Below are 14469 nucleotides of genomic sequence, written 5' to 3'. Positions count from 1 at the left end.
GAACAGCTTGGGGGGAAAAATGCAGATTTTTTTCGACTGCAGTTTTAAGTATCAGAAATACCACTGTATTCCCATGCCTATCTTTCCCATCTCCAAGGTCATCTGGGAAAATGAAGCACACTCACCTGTAAGGACAAGGAGGCCCAGAAGCAGCCACAGCACAGACAAATCAGTGACTTGGCACCACAGATCCTGAAATGATTTTTAAATAGAAAATAGCTTGAAGATGTGAAATATCAATTGTCATCATCACACTATGTACTGTTTCTATGGAAAGGTGTGAAAAGAATGAAGTGTCCCTTCAGACCATGTCCCTATGTCTGAATAAGAAAATTAATTATTGGAATCAGAATGAAATAAGTTGAACTGGGACATGTGCTCCATCTGTCCTTTTAATTAAAAGTTATGAGACTCCCGCTCAGCCCACAGAGACTCAACAGACTGTCAAGCTACAGAATACTGATTCTTTCAAGAAACCAAGAAACTCTGGTTCTCAACATGGAGAAACATGGTGACCTGACTACAGATCTTGAAAAGGAAGTTTCTGATGTTTGTGCCTTATCCTAGTAGCCTCCTCATTTCAAAATATAATTACCAAAAGGAGAGTTTTATATTAGTATTTCACTTACTTGGGGTCTTTTTCCTTTAGGTTAGAGGAAAGGTTACACTTTCCTCAGTGCCTTGCTGTAGTCTTTGCTGTAAGAAGGATCTGACTGTTCATTGCAGCACTATTTAGGATAACTAGGACATGGAAGCAACCTAGATATCCATCGACAGATGGATGGATAAAGATGTGGTACATATACACAATGCAATCTTACTGAGCTATAAAAAGGAATGCATTTGAGTCAGTTCTGATGAGGTGGATGAACCTAGAGCCTATTATACAGAGTGAAGTCAGAAAGAGAAAAACAATATTTTATGTTAATGCACATATATGGAGTCTAGAAAGATAGTACTGATGATCCTACTTTCAGGGCAGCAAAGGAGACACAGACATAAAGAACAGACTTGGAAACAGTGGGAGAAGGAGAGGGTGGAATGATCTGAGAGAATAGCATTTTACATATGCATTACCATATGTAAAATAGATAGCCAGTGGGAATTTGCTGTATGATGCAGGGAACCCAGAACCAGTGCTCTGTAACAACCTAGAGGGGTGGGATGGAGAGGAAGGTGGGAGGGATGTTCAAGAGGGAAGAGCATATGTATACCTATGGCTGATTCGTGTTGATGTATGGCATAAGCCATGATAATATTGTAAAGTAATTATCCTCTAATTAAAAAAGAAAAACAAAGAAGGAGCTGGAAGACATTCCCACTCCTCTAAGCCCATAGCCTGGGCATCTCAGACCCTTTTGGTCACCTTGAGTCATGTTCCTTGTTCTCCGTCTGCCTAGGCAAGAACAGACCTGGGCCAGAGCCTGGGGATACCAATAAACAGGCTATTTCCACCAGCAAGGTTAAACCCCTGTGAAGTCAGGTCATGATCGAGGTCCGGGATTGAACTCAGAGTGGGCTCGGCAGACAAGAGATCAGACAACTGGTCACCATCGACCACTTGCTCTCAAGTTCATTCTCATCCCAATCATTATTCTAATCATCTTCCTCATGTATAAAGAGCCCTGGTTCCCCTAGTAGCTACTAAATGAATTCACAAATGCCACCCAGGACAACTTGCTGGTGACCCCAGGGAATGCCTGAAGAGCCAGCCACCTGCCCCAAAGCCTCCACCTTCCACCAACCCCTCCCACTGCAAGCTCCTCCCAGCATCTCCTTTGGTCAGCTGAGCTTGGCTACCATCATTTTGGATTATTACTATCATTACTAGTAGACTGTGAGTATAAATATGTACTCAGCAATTTTGTAATGCTCTTTTCATCTTTTTTGTTTGAAAGTTAGTCTTTTGGGCAGTTCCTTCTAAACACCCAGGAAGAGAATATGTCCCAAGATGAAGAAGAGGTATTAAGAAAGTTATTTGAACAAACAAAAAGCCATGCTTTTCATGTTTCTTCCCTACAATATCAAGATGGTCTATTTGATTTCCCTTAGTTGAGCAGAAAATGTCATGCTCAGTCCAAAACACCAGAAAGATACAGGAACTTGGAATCATAGCTGTGTCTGCAGGAACTCTCAGATTCAGTCACCTAACAGGAATCAGCCACTGAGCCCCCAGCACTGAATGAAAGAGGACACTCCAGCCCAGGAAAAAGAATAAAGAGCCATGTAGGTGCAGGAAAAGCTCATAGTTTCACGAAAGTGTGTCTTTCTGGGCTTCTCACCGGCTTTCTGGAAAGGACCCGTCAGAAAAAAACACTGCTTGCATCCAGTTGCTAAAGCCCAAGTATTTTACTCTTTTTACTGCTTTTCCAAGGAGCAAAGATACTTCTTCTTGGAAACCAAAGTAGAAGAACTTAGCTTTTATTGCAGTACGAAAGCTTGTCTCATTTCCCAGCCACGGAACTAAATGTCTGTGTTGAGTACTCTCTTGAATGCAAAGAGACTATGTAAACACACATGCCAATGACTTAGGAACACAGAGTCACTTTCTTCTTTTTTTGTTCCAATTATATCAGGAAGGAGCAAGAAGTGACAATAAGATGTCAGCACAGCATAGTGAAGCAACCCAAGCTCTGTGACCCAACTTTCCAGGTGCCAAAAAGTAGTCTGTGCTCAGAAAAGAGTGTTGAGGCCTCACTGGAGTGAATGTGAGGACTGTCCACAGGTCGCCCAGCACTGATCTGGTCACACCCTGTGGCTTCCACCACTTGGAACCACTATCAAAGTGTCAGGTCATTTGTGATGCCAAGCATGGCAACCCTCTTCTCCCTTCCTGAAAGCAAAACAGTGACAGCATGAGGGTGTCAAACTGGGGAGTGCCCTGGAAACTGACAACCTCAACACCCCTGGGGGTCAGGTTAGGTCCTGTGGCCTTCCCTCACCCTCCCTCCACTGAGCACTTTGTAATTCTTAAAGCAGGTTTAGATCTGTAAGGCATCATAGACCATTTCCTCCTCAGTTAAACAATGTTTCTTGAAAAAGTGGAAATAAAGGTCTTTGCACTTCTCTCACCAGAGAGCCCTCATCTATTTTCCACAAATGTTCTCCCAGATTTTCCCCATAAATCTTGAACACAGGCATCCCAGGTCTTTGGGGCCTTCCAACCTGCCTGGAAAAGGTGCCCTGTTAACATTCTAAGGTGCTGGGAGATGGAGGTGGCCCTGCCCCATTGTGCCCCACCCCATTGGTCCTGGAGGGATTGAGAACTTCTCTATACACCCTGGCCCTGGCTTTAATGCTGACTCGGGTCTCTTGCTTACTGACAGGCCTTTCTACCGATAGCAGCATCATGTCTTACCATCTCCTCTTTCTCTCCCTCCTCGCACACTCCCTCACATTTCCCACAGACTGCTATGCACCAACAGGCCTTAAAATTAACAGCAATGACAGTCACACATAGACAATGTTTCTGCCATTAGGACCACGTTTTCTCAAGTCAAACATAAGCCGCTTTCTAAGCTCATTTTTTGCAGAGTTGCATTTTGGCATGCTCTGTGAAAATATGTATTTAGTGAATTTGGACTGGTGAGCAAGGAACCAGCCTGGAAGGCTCAAGCTCTTTTCACTCTCTGCAGGCAAATCCTTTCCTGGTCGATAGAAATCTAGGAGGGAATTCTTTCTCTCCCTTTGGCCCTCGTGCCTGCTTTCCTCATTTTCCCTATCTGGGATTTCCAGAGTTGAGAACTCCAGGAAGTTTCTCTCCCAGTGCTGAGGATTGTCCCAGGAATATCCCATGCTAATTTTTTTTTTTTTTTTCCGCTACACCACGCAGCGTGCAGGATCTTAGTTCCCCACCCAGGGGTCGAATCCACTTCCCCTGCAGTGGACGCATGAAGTCTTAACCACTGGACCACCAGGGAAGTCTTAAGGAATATCCTATTCTGAACAACAATCAAGTCCAATAGATTGTGGTCTCTCTTCCACCCAAGACTCTTCAAGCCTGTCCAGTCTTTGACTCTTGGACATTGCCAAGTTTATGGTGTTGGACTTGTTGGCCTTCGATCTTTCACAGCCTCCAGAGAAGACAGGAGTTTGTTATAGCAGCCTCACTTAAGGTGGGTGGGGTTACATCTGGAAAAATACAAACACCTCTGTCTTTTGGCTTTGAATCCACAAAAGAAGACATCCCACTTGGCCCATCACAGTTCCTGTTAAATGCACACGTATTTCTGTTCTCCATTTTTTTCTCTTGTCCTTGGTCCCTTCCCTGGTGGCTCAGCAGCAAAGAATCCACCTGCCAATACAGGAGATGCAGGTTTGGTCTCTGGTCTGGAAAGATCCCCTGGAGTAGGAAATGCCACCCAACTCCAGTATTCTTGCCTGGGAGATCCTATGGACAGAAAATCCTGGTGGACTACAGTCCATGGGGTCGCAAAAGAGTTGGACAGAACTTAGCAACTAAACAACAACAAATCCAAAAGTAACTATTAATACATTTTTAAATTAAAAGAAACCTAAACATGTGTAAGTATTATTTAAAAAATCATTCTATCATCTATATAATCTTTTACAACTTGGGTTTTCCTTGCAAGATTCTTGAGTTTTCTCTGACTCCAGCTTTTCTTATTTACTTAGCAGCAGACTCACAATCATTATCAGTTTATCAGTTTTTCATACAAAATAGGCCTGAGCAGGGTTCCACCACTCACCTGTCTTCAGTGAGCTCTTGTTCCTAGAGCCCATCAGCCCATCTCCCCTTATATAGAGTCCCTGGCCTGCTTCCTTTTTCCAAAAGTGTTGACTTCATCCTCTTGGGAAGAGAGTTATGGCTAAGTCTTACAAATTATAGTAATCATCAAAATAACTATCAAGACTTTGAACTTATACAGGGCCTTTTATTCAGGAATGTTCTGACATTTGGTAAACACTAGTCAATTAGTTTCTGACCACACCTAAGAGGGCAGATCCTAGTTCTATTCACTTTGACACTTTCAGGTCCTACGTACGTGGGTGCTCAGTATGTCTGACTCTTTTGCGACCCTATGGACTTTGGCCCACCAGACTCCTCTGTCCATGGAATTCTGCAGGCAAGAATACTGGAGTGGGCTGCCTTTCCTTCTCCAGGGGACCTTCCTAACCCAGGGATCAAACCCATGCCTCCCATGTCTCCTGCATTGCAGGTGGATGCTTTACTTCTGAGCTATCGGGAAAGCCCCTTCAGATCCTATGCTTGTTTTTATTTTCACTAATTTCTAGGAATGGGGTCAGGTAAGAGAAGGAAGTAAGGAAGGAAAGAAGGAAGAAGGAAGAAAGGGAGGGAGGAATTGAATTGAATTTAGAGTATTAGAAACTCTTATTTTTGGTTTGTATTTTAGGCAACAAGAGCCACGCCTTTTGTACTCATCTGATACCTACAATTTGTTCCTAAATGTCTACCCCAATAAATACTTCAAGAGGGTTTATATTAAGTTTCAAAGAAAGACTCTTTGCCCCAGATTGTGCAAAGGATGAATTTTATAATTAAAAGAGGGCGCCTCCTGCATCGCCATGCCCTATGCCCCATTTCTACTGAATGGCTTGATTGCCACCAAACAGCCCCACTGTTTGCTCTGCGCCTATGGACAAGCTCCTCCCGCTGGTGGAAACACCCCTGGGGACCGGATCGGTGTCTCCCTAGTCTACAATCCCAGCACCTAACAGCCTGCCCTGTACCTATGAGATGCTCGACCCACGGAATAAGTGGCTTGCTCTTTGGCTGATTTGCTGATAGTGTGTCTCCTCTGCATCCCCTGCCTTTTCTCCAGCCCCTGCTCTGCCACAACTGGAGTGTTGGCTCCATGAGAGCAGTGAGTTTGGCCACTTCATTCATGCTGCATCCTCAGGTTCCAGATCAGAGCCTGGCACACTGTGAGTGTGTGTTCGGTAAATACTTGCTGAATCAGTCAGTGCGGAAAGAGTTCCTTCCGTCTCACCCAGGCTCCAACCCCACATCCTATCTTGGGTTCCATTTTGCCTGGAGGATATTTCAGCCTGAAAACAACTTGAGAGCAAAGCCTGGGTCTTTTTTTCTGTATTGTCTAAATGGCACCTAAGAGGTATTTGGCAGATGTTGCTGGAATGAATAAAAGAACCAATGGATATTTATGACTTGGGGAAGTCACTGACTCTGTATCTATGACCCAGACTTTAGAGACTGGGATTTCCTGGTTCTCTCCCCAGGGCAGAGATGGTGAGGCTACAAGAGGGCAGGGTCTTCTGACCAAGCATCCAGACCCAGAGACCAAGAGTTCCTGATTTTCACATTTGTGGAGAGGGTGTGAGAATGCTGATCTCCTCTCTGTTGTTGGCAGAGCTGGGATGAAAAGCAGGTAAATAGGGACTTCCCTAGTGATCCAGGGGTTAATACTTCACTTTCCAATGCAAGAAGTGAGATTTCAATCCTGATCAGGGAGCTGAGATCACACATACCTCGTGGCCAAAAAAAAACAAAACATAGGACTGAAGCAATATTGTAATAAATTCAATAAAGACTTTAAAAATGGTCCACATCAAGAAAAAACTTTTTTGTAAAAAAGGAGATAAACAACATACCCTATTATAAACCATATCCCTACCAAGCCATGGAACCCTCTGTCTTCATTTTGTCTACAAAGGCCTAGCACACACCCATGGCAACTCAAATTCATTAGAATGCCCTGCGCTCATCTGTGAAGGCTTCATGTCCCCAGGGCCCATCGAACCCAGTACTGAAGGCGCATATCAGCGTCTTGGAAGGCTCTCCCCTGGTTCGCAGCCCGCATGTTGCCTGGCAACAGCTCCACGTAAATGATGCCCACTAATGCCCTCAGGCTTTGTTCAGTCTTCAGCAAGTCTCTATGGATGACCTTCCTTTCAAAGGCCTGGCAGACACCCTGTGGGGAAGCTGGGGGAAGTATTGAAAAAATAGCTTGTTGAACTTGCTCTTAAGTGAGATTAAATAGAAACAGCTCAAGATATTCCCTGCCACACTTCTGTAATTCTGACACCAATTCCAATGTGTGTGTTTTGTTCTATTCAAGTAGTTTTGTGACACCAGCTGAGTCTTACAATTTAACTCAATTCTGATACTATCTACCTGGAAATCAGACCCCACAGATTAAGGTCTCAGTCCTATAAGACTGCCCTCTGCTCCCACCTCCAACTTCAGAAGCCAGTTGTAAGTTCAGCTTGCACCTGGGCTTCTGACTTATTGCTGTAGATCAGAGGTGCCAATGACTTCTCCTTGGGTTCCATTAATTTGCTAGAAGGGTCATAGAACTCAAGAATTTTTTACTTACAAGATCATCAGTTTGTTATAAAAGGTGTAACTCAGGAACAGCCCGATGGGTAAGATACCCTAAGACAAGGGGTGGGGAAGGGATGCAGAGCTCCCCTTGTGCTGGGAACACTCTCCCTGAACTCCACATGCTCACCAGCCCAGAAGTTCTATGACTCCTCTCCTTCTGGGTTTCGTTGCAGAGGCAGGATTGATTAAATCACTGGTTATTGGTGACTCAGTTCAATCTTTAGCCCCTCTCCCCTTGGTGGGATTGGAAGTTCCAATCCTCTGATCACTTGATTGATTCCCTGGCAACCAGCCCCCATCCTTGGGGTCTTTCATTAAAATAACAAAAGACAACTTTGATTCTCATCACTGAGGAAATTCTAAGGGCTTTAAGCTTTAGGGGCTCTGTGTCCAGAAGGGGACAAATGGAGGGGCGGAGCTTGGAACCCAGGTTTAGGCTAAGGGCCAAACCTGTTTTGCCCTAGATGCTGCTCCAGGTGGCATTTTAAATATTTATGCTTATTTATTTGGCTGCACTGTGTCTTCGATCTTCAATCCTCGTTGCAGCTTGCAAACTCAGTTTCGGCATGCAGGATCTAGTTCCCTGACCTGAGTCTCAGCCACTGGACCACAAGGGAAGCCCCTGGCAGCTCGTCTTTCCCTCCCCTAAGGCTGGTCCCAGACACACGCCTGGGGAGCAGTCTCACAGAATGTACCCCATAATACTGGGTGTGGCGTACTCACTCTGTGGATAGGCTGAAGACGGCTCTCCTGTTTCCATATCCTGAAAGGATCTTTTTCGCTGTTTTAAGAACAAGAAAGAAGCTGATCTGATCTGATGTGCATCTGTAGAATCCTTTTATTCATTTGAAGAGATCCCATGGTCATATAAACCTTGTTATCGCTCTTTCATGCATGCATGCATGCCCAGTCGCTTCAGTCGTGTCCGACTTTTGAGACCCCATGGACTGTAGCCTGTGAGGCTTCTCTGCCGGAGTCCAGCTCCAGCAGCCAGGGATTCAACCTGGCTGAAGGGGTGAGCGGTGTCAGCGAGAGAAACTGAGGCAGCCTCTCATTTTACTTGGACTGCCTGTTTATTTCAAGCTTATGATTCTCTTTTATACTTTTACAAAAGCAGTAGGTCAGAGGTTTGATATTTTTAGTTCCCATGGACCCAGATTTATTTTTCTCCAGAAATCATCGTTGCCCCTCAAAAGGAGTTCCTTTCTCAGCGATTCTCTTACCTACTTTTTCTCATGTGTCCTTGTGAATACACTGTAACTCATGCTAGTGTCTGGGCTGCATACCACATTCCTCAGTTTAATTCTTATCTTTCTAAGTCCTGTTTGCCCCTAGTATCCTAAGCTCACTATTTCTTAGAAAGGGCTTCTACCTAATAATATCTCTAAAGTCCCTAATTTCTATAAGCTATAGTAGAATATGCTAACATTACAGCAATCCTTAAATCTTTAGCTTTGAACTATTTTAATTATTCTTAAGCCCTAAATTCAGCAAACTCCTTTGCCATAAACTTTTCTCACAAATGGGCTTCAGATAGCAATCCCTCCCATGGCCTCAAGCTGCGGCCTGTGTGCTCACCCTGGAGCACTTTTTTTGTAAAAGTCCTTGAACAAATGTCAGTGATTAACTTTATGAATTACTCTTTGAGCACAGCTGCAGAAGGCTTTATGCCTTCTCATGCTCCTCTCAAAAACAATAAGCACCTTAATATTCTCTTCAGTCAACTCAGCCGAGGAAAGGGAAAAACAAGTCAGAATCACAAAGCCTAACTCCTTCATTCCGGGTCCGTGCCTGCGGAACAAAGGGAGGGGGTTTAGGGCTGTGCCTCTATTTTGTCAGTAATGCCTAACGTGGGTCCCGACACTTCTCTGTCCATGAGATTCTCCAGGCAAGAATACCAAAATGGGTTGTCATGCCCTCCTCCAGGGGATCTTCCTGACCCGGGAATTGAACCTGCATCTCCTGTGTCTCCTGAACTGCAGGCCGATTCTATACCACTGAGCCACTGGGGAAGCCTGTTCTTTAATCAAAACACCAGGAACAATAAAATCTATGCAACCTTTTTTTCATACCTTGAACACAGAATTTATGGATGATTTTTTTCTATTTCACAGTGTAGGATGCCGTCCTCAGAAAGAAAGGTCTACACTCTCATTTCAAAAGTCCGTATCTTCCAGTTTTCAATGAAGTCAATGTGAAGGAAAGCTATGATTGAAATTTCAGTCTAAGAAAAATTTGACTACCAAAACTGTCGGATGGGAAAAGGTATCATGTCTAAATATGTTGCTGGTTGCTGCAAGGACAATTTGAAACCTAACTGCTTTTCTTGTCAGTGATTGCTGGCAGAAGAGAGGTATTTTGATCAATCTTGCTCACAAGAAGCCTCCTGCCAGCTCTGGGGTTCAGAGAATTGTCTTGTTCTTAGTAGTCAAGCCCCAGTTCATTGAGAGGTTCTTTCATGCTTGTTTTTCTCTGGGGGAAAATCTTCTATTTTGCAAGAGTACTTTTAAAATCTTTGGCTTGACACATCCCTAAATTATGAAGTCCCCTTGTGTGTTAAGAGCAATGATTTAATACCAGTTTACAAACATGTGAGTATCTATATAAATTCAGACATGTAAACACATCTTTTATTGGCTTTCCTCTTATACATAATAAAATCTCCAAGAAAAATACTTCTCAATTGTCAAAAACTTCCATTACATGGACCAGAAAATTTTTTTTGCCTGAAAGCATTAGGGAGATTGCCTATGAATGAAGGCTGGACCTTTAATTTGTGCTGATTACTTCTAGTTTATATAAAGAAAGAGAATAATCTGGCATTTGAATTATGAACCTGACATAGGCACTTTTGTGCATTTTCTATTTATAGTCATATGATGCTTTTTCTCCAGTAAGGGTGTGTTAACAAAAAAAATACAAAAACAAGGCAAATAAAAAATTCCTAGGCTGGTTATAGAGAAAAGCAATTCCAGGAAGCAAGTAACAATGATATCCCTTTCAAAGTATTTCTGTCCATCTATTAAATGAGTATTTACTTAGTACCTGCAATGTGCCAACCACTGGGTTTATGCCAGGAATAAAATATTTAATAAGACACAGCCTCTGCCCTCAAGAAGTTCACTGCCATTTATTTACTGATGATTTTCTGACCTCTGTTGGGCTAAGGGGCTAAACTGCTGGCTCCTCCTGGAGCCAACATCCAGCCTTTCATGTACAGGTCATAAAACTCCACAGAATTTATTAGCCAGCCTATAACACACTGATGAAGTAACTCTGAATTCTTTGTCCACAGGCATGGAAGTGTGAGACCAATAAAACTGTCATATTCAGGAACCAATAAAATTCCTGCGATTTGGTCACTAAGCAGACATCATCATTATCCTTATTTTATGGTTGAGGAGACTAATATAATACTCAATAATGAAACAGTTTATTCAGATGACCACATCAGCATGGGGGCAGAGGTCGGGTAAGGTGGACTTGTTTGCCTTCAACGTTATATCCTATAACTCCTCAGAGAGGATAGAGATCCTTTCTTAAATTTAATGGCATCTCTGAGGACTACCGTGATTTGGGGACCTGCATCAGTCAAGGTCACAGAAAGTTGCTTATTATGTGGAGAACGCTGGCCCACTGTGGTTGTAGAGAGGTGACATCCTCCAGTGGTAGCTGCGATCCAGGGGTGTGATGCATTCCTAGCAAGGCCGGGGAGGTTGTCTTTGATCAGGGAATGCCATTGATCAGGTCTGGGAATGGAGCTCTGTGTCCCATACCTCAGAGATTTGCATTCAGGAATGGAGGACATTAGATGCTCTAAGCATGGAGCTCTCAGGGGTTACTATCCAAAATCAAATCCTGAGGGGAAGCCTGGATCATGGAGTCACCAATGTCAAGTTCAGGGTGACCCTGGAAAATCTGAGATGGAGATTTATCTAAGTAGTGGGATATGTTGCCTTAAGAATATAGAGACCAGTCTCAGGAGCTCCTCCTTTACAGCCAGTAATCCCAAGCCATCTATGGCCTCTGTAATAGTGGCCAGTTGAGTAACCAGAGAGAATAAGAAAGTTCTTATGGTTTGTAGATATTCCCTTGAGAATAACTGCCTCGTGTCTGCTTCAAAAGGAGTGTGCCAGAAGCTGGCTAGGGCTTCCCGTCCACTGGTTCTGAATTAACTTTAACTTGGGCTGAGACATATCAGTTGGCTGTTCTGTCTTGTGATTCCTTCAAACAATAATTAATTCTGGGATCCACTAGACTTGTGGACCTGAATGTGTAATTGTGTTGTTCAATTCTAAGATTTCTATTTGCTTTTGTACCCTTAAAAGTTATTTTCTTTTACTGAGACTCTCTACTTATCTGCTGAGACTTTTTTGTTTGTTTGCTTCAAGGAAGCATGTTTGTTGAAGGATTTAGAAATCTTTGTCAGATACATCTAGCGTCTCTGTCCTCTGGGTATGGGCATCTACTGACTCTCATTCATTTGGAGATCTCACTAGTTCTTGGTATGATGAATGATTTTTAGTTGAAATTTGGACATTTGAGGTATTATGTTATGAGACCCTGGATCTTATTTAAACTTGTTTTAACTAGGGGTCTTCCCAAGTGGGCAGTGGTAAAGAATCTGCCTGCCAATTCAGGAGATGAAAGTTTGATCCCTGGGTCAGGAAGATCCCCTGGAGTAGGAAATGGCAACCCACTCCAGTATTCTTGCCTGAAATATTCCATGGACAGAGGAGCCTGGTGAGCGAAATCCATGGTGTCACAAAGAGTCAGACACAACTGAGCTACTGAGCACACATATGAATAGCTCCCTTGGACACTGGCTTAACAGGGGAAGGGAAAGTTGCCACGTCTTTACTGCTAGGTGGGGTTGGAAGTTCAGGGTCCCCACTCAGTCTCCACTGACACCCTGTGCGGGGCGGATCCTCAGTACTGTTGTGCAGGGGTGAGGGGGGTCGGTTCCCAAGCAGGCCTCTGCTGACATCTCCCCAGCTGGGAAGAGGCCCTGCTGCAACTCTCACATTGGGTGGGGTGACCTCACTGGGTAGGGTGACCTCATTACCTCTGAATGGTAAAGTCCTGATTTTTCATTAGACCCACACAGAATCAACTCCATTGGAGAGAAGGTGCTCATACTGTCAGGTGATGGTGGAAGTCTCCAGTGACACCACGGTGAGAGCAGGACATTCGTGAGCCCCTTTGGGGTTAAAGTCCCAGCTTTCTTCCTGACACCACAACTTGGGGAGCAATTGAGCCCCTTGTTACAGCCTGGCGAGGGGAGAAGATCTAAGCTCCCTGTTCAGCCTCTGCTGCTAGGGGTGGGGCTAGAGTTTGATCTCTGTTTTTGCCTGGAGTAGAGCTGTAATTGTCAGAGGTTGTCTGTTTTCCCAGGTTGCTCCTTTCTTGATCCTCTGGTTAGACACAGCAGATTTTGTCAAGGTCTTTTGCGGGAGGGAAGGGAGTTTTTCTGGGATCATGGGTATTTCCAGGTTGCTGGTTTCTTCCGCAAAGTCTGGCATATATAGAGCAAAACCAAACAAAACACAAAGCAAAAGGAAACAAACAAAACCCAGGGCACTCACTGCCACGTCATTCTTCAAGTCATGAGCCAGTCTGCCTTCTTGACCTTTCAGTTTTTTAAAGCTTTTTTTTTTTTTTTTTTGGTTGGTTGGTTTTGGTTTTGTGATTTTATTTTACTGAAGTATGGTGGCGCTAGTGGTAAAGAATCCACCTGCCAATGCAAGAGACATAAGAAATGTGGGTTCCATCCCTGGATCGGGAAGATTCTCTGGAGGAAGGCATGGCAACCCACTCCAGTATTCTTGCCTGGACAGGGGAGCCTGGCAGGCTATGGTCCAAGGGGTCAAAAAGAGTCAGACACAACTTAGCAGCTAAACAGCTGTAGTGTCACTTATACGGAGCAGTGGAAAGTCTTAGAGCAGGTAAGGAAACTTGTGCTGAGCAGGCAATCTGATTGGTTGACCTGACCCTTCCTTTAATGGGAGAGCTGAAGTAGAAAACTTGGCGTGAACAACTCCATATTAGGCTTAATCTGGTTCTTCTAACAGTGGTTAAGTAAAAATAGGTTGTCAGGAAGGTTAAATGGTATATAAATAATATTAAGCATCTAGGACAGTGCTAGATATGTAGGTATGTTCTATTTCTTTACAGCAGTGGTTTTCAGTGGCTGATCATTAGAGCCACATGGAGAGCTTTAAAAAACATTGGGATGCCTGTGCCATGTTCCAGGCCAATTACCTTGGAATCTCTCGGGGTCGGGCCCAGGCATGGGTACTGTTTGAAGTGCAAAGAAGACCATGTCTTAATTCCCAGAACCTGTGACCTGTTTCTGGATGTATGTTACCAGACGGGAATCAAGGCAGCCGGTGGAATTAAGGTTGCTAACTAAGCAACTGACCTTAAAATAGGTGGACTATTTTGGATTATCCCCGTGGGTCCAGTGTATTTTCAGGGATCTTTGACCATGGAAGTGGGAGGCGGAGGAGTCAGTGTTAGAGATGCTATCAGGCGTCAATCCTTAGGAAGATGGAGTAATGGGCCCCTAGCCGAGGAATGCAGAGTAGGCAATGGCACCCCACTCCAGTACTCTTGCCTGGAAAATCCCATGGACAGAGGAGCCTGGTGGGCTGCAGTCCATGGGGTCTCAAAGAGTCGGACACGACTGAGCGACTTCACTTTCACTTTTCACTTTCATGCATTGGAGAAGGAAATGGCAACCCACTCCAGTATTCTTGCCTGGAGAATCCCAGGGATGGGGGAGCCTGGTGGGCTGCCGTCTATGGGGTCACACAGAGTCGGACATGACTGAAGCGACTTAGCAGCAGCAGCAGCAGCAGCAGCTGAGGAATGAAGCAGCCTCTAAGTGGAAAAGACAAGAAAATGGATTCTCTATGCAGCATCCAGAAAGAAGCCAGCCTTGCTGACCCTTAGGCTCTAGCCCAGTGAGTGCTCCAGACTTCTGACCTCCAGAACTGTCTGTGGTTTTTGGCCACTGTGATGGAGGTAGTTTTTATGACAGCAACAAGAAACTGAGATATGCAACCAAGGTTAAGAACCACTGTAAAAAGCAAATAAACCAAAACCGACTGGAAAAGGTCAGTTTTCATTCCAATCCCAAAGAA

This window comes from Bos mutus, chromosome 11 (genome assembly GCF_027580195.1).
Source record: "Bos mutus isolate GX-2022 chromosome 11, NWIPB_WYAK_1.1, whole genome shotgun sequence".
Lineage (NCBI taxonomy): Eukaryota > Metazoa > Chordata > Mammalia > Artiodactyla > Bovidae > Bos > Bos mutus.
The sequence above is the reverse complement of the archived record's forward strand: the minus strand, read 5'-3'. Positions refer to the sequence as shown.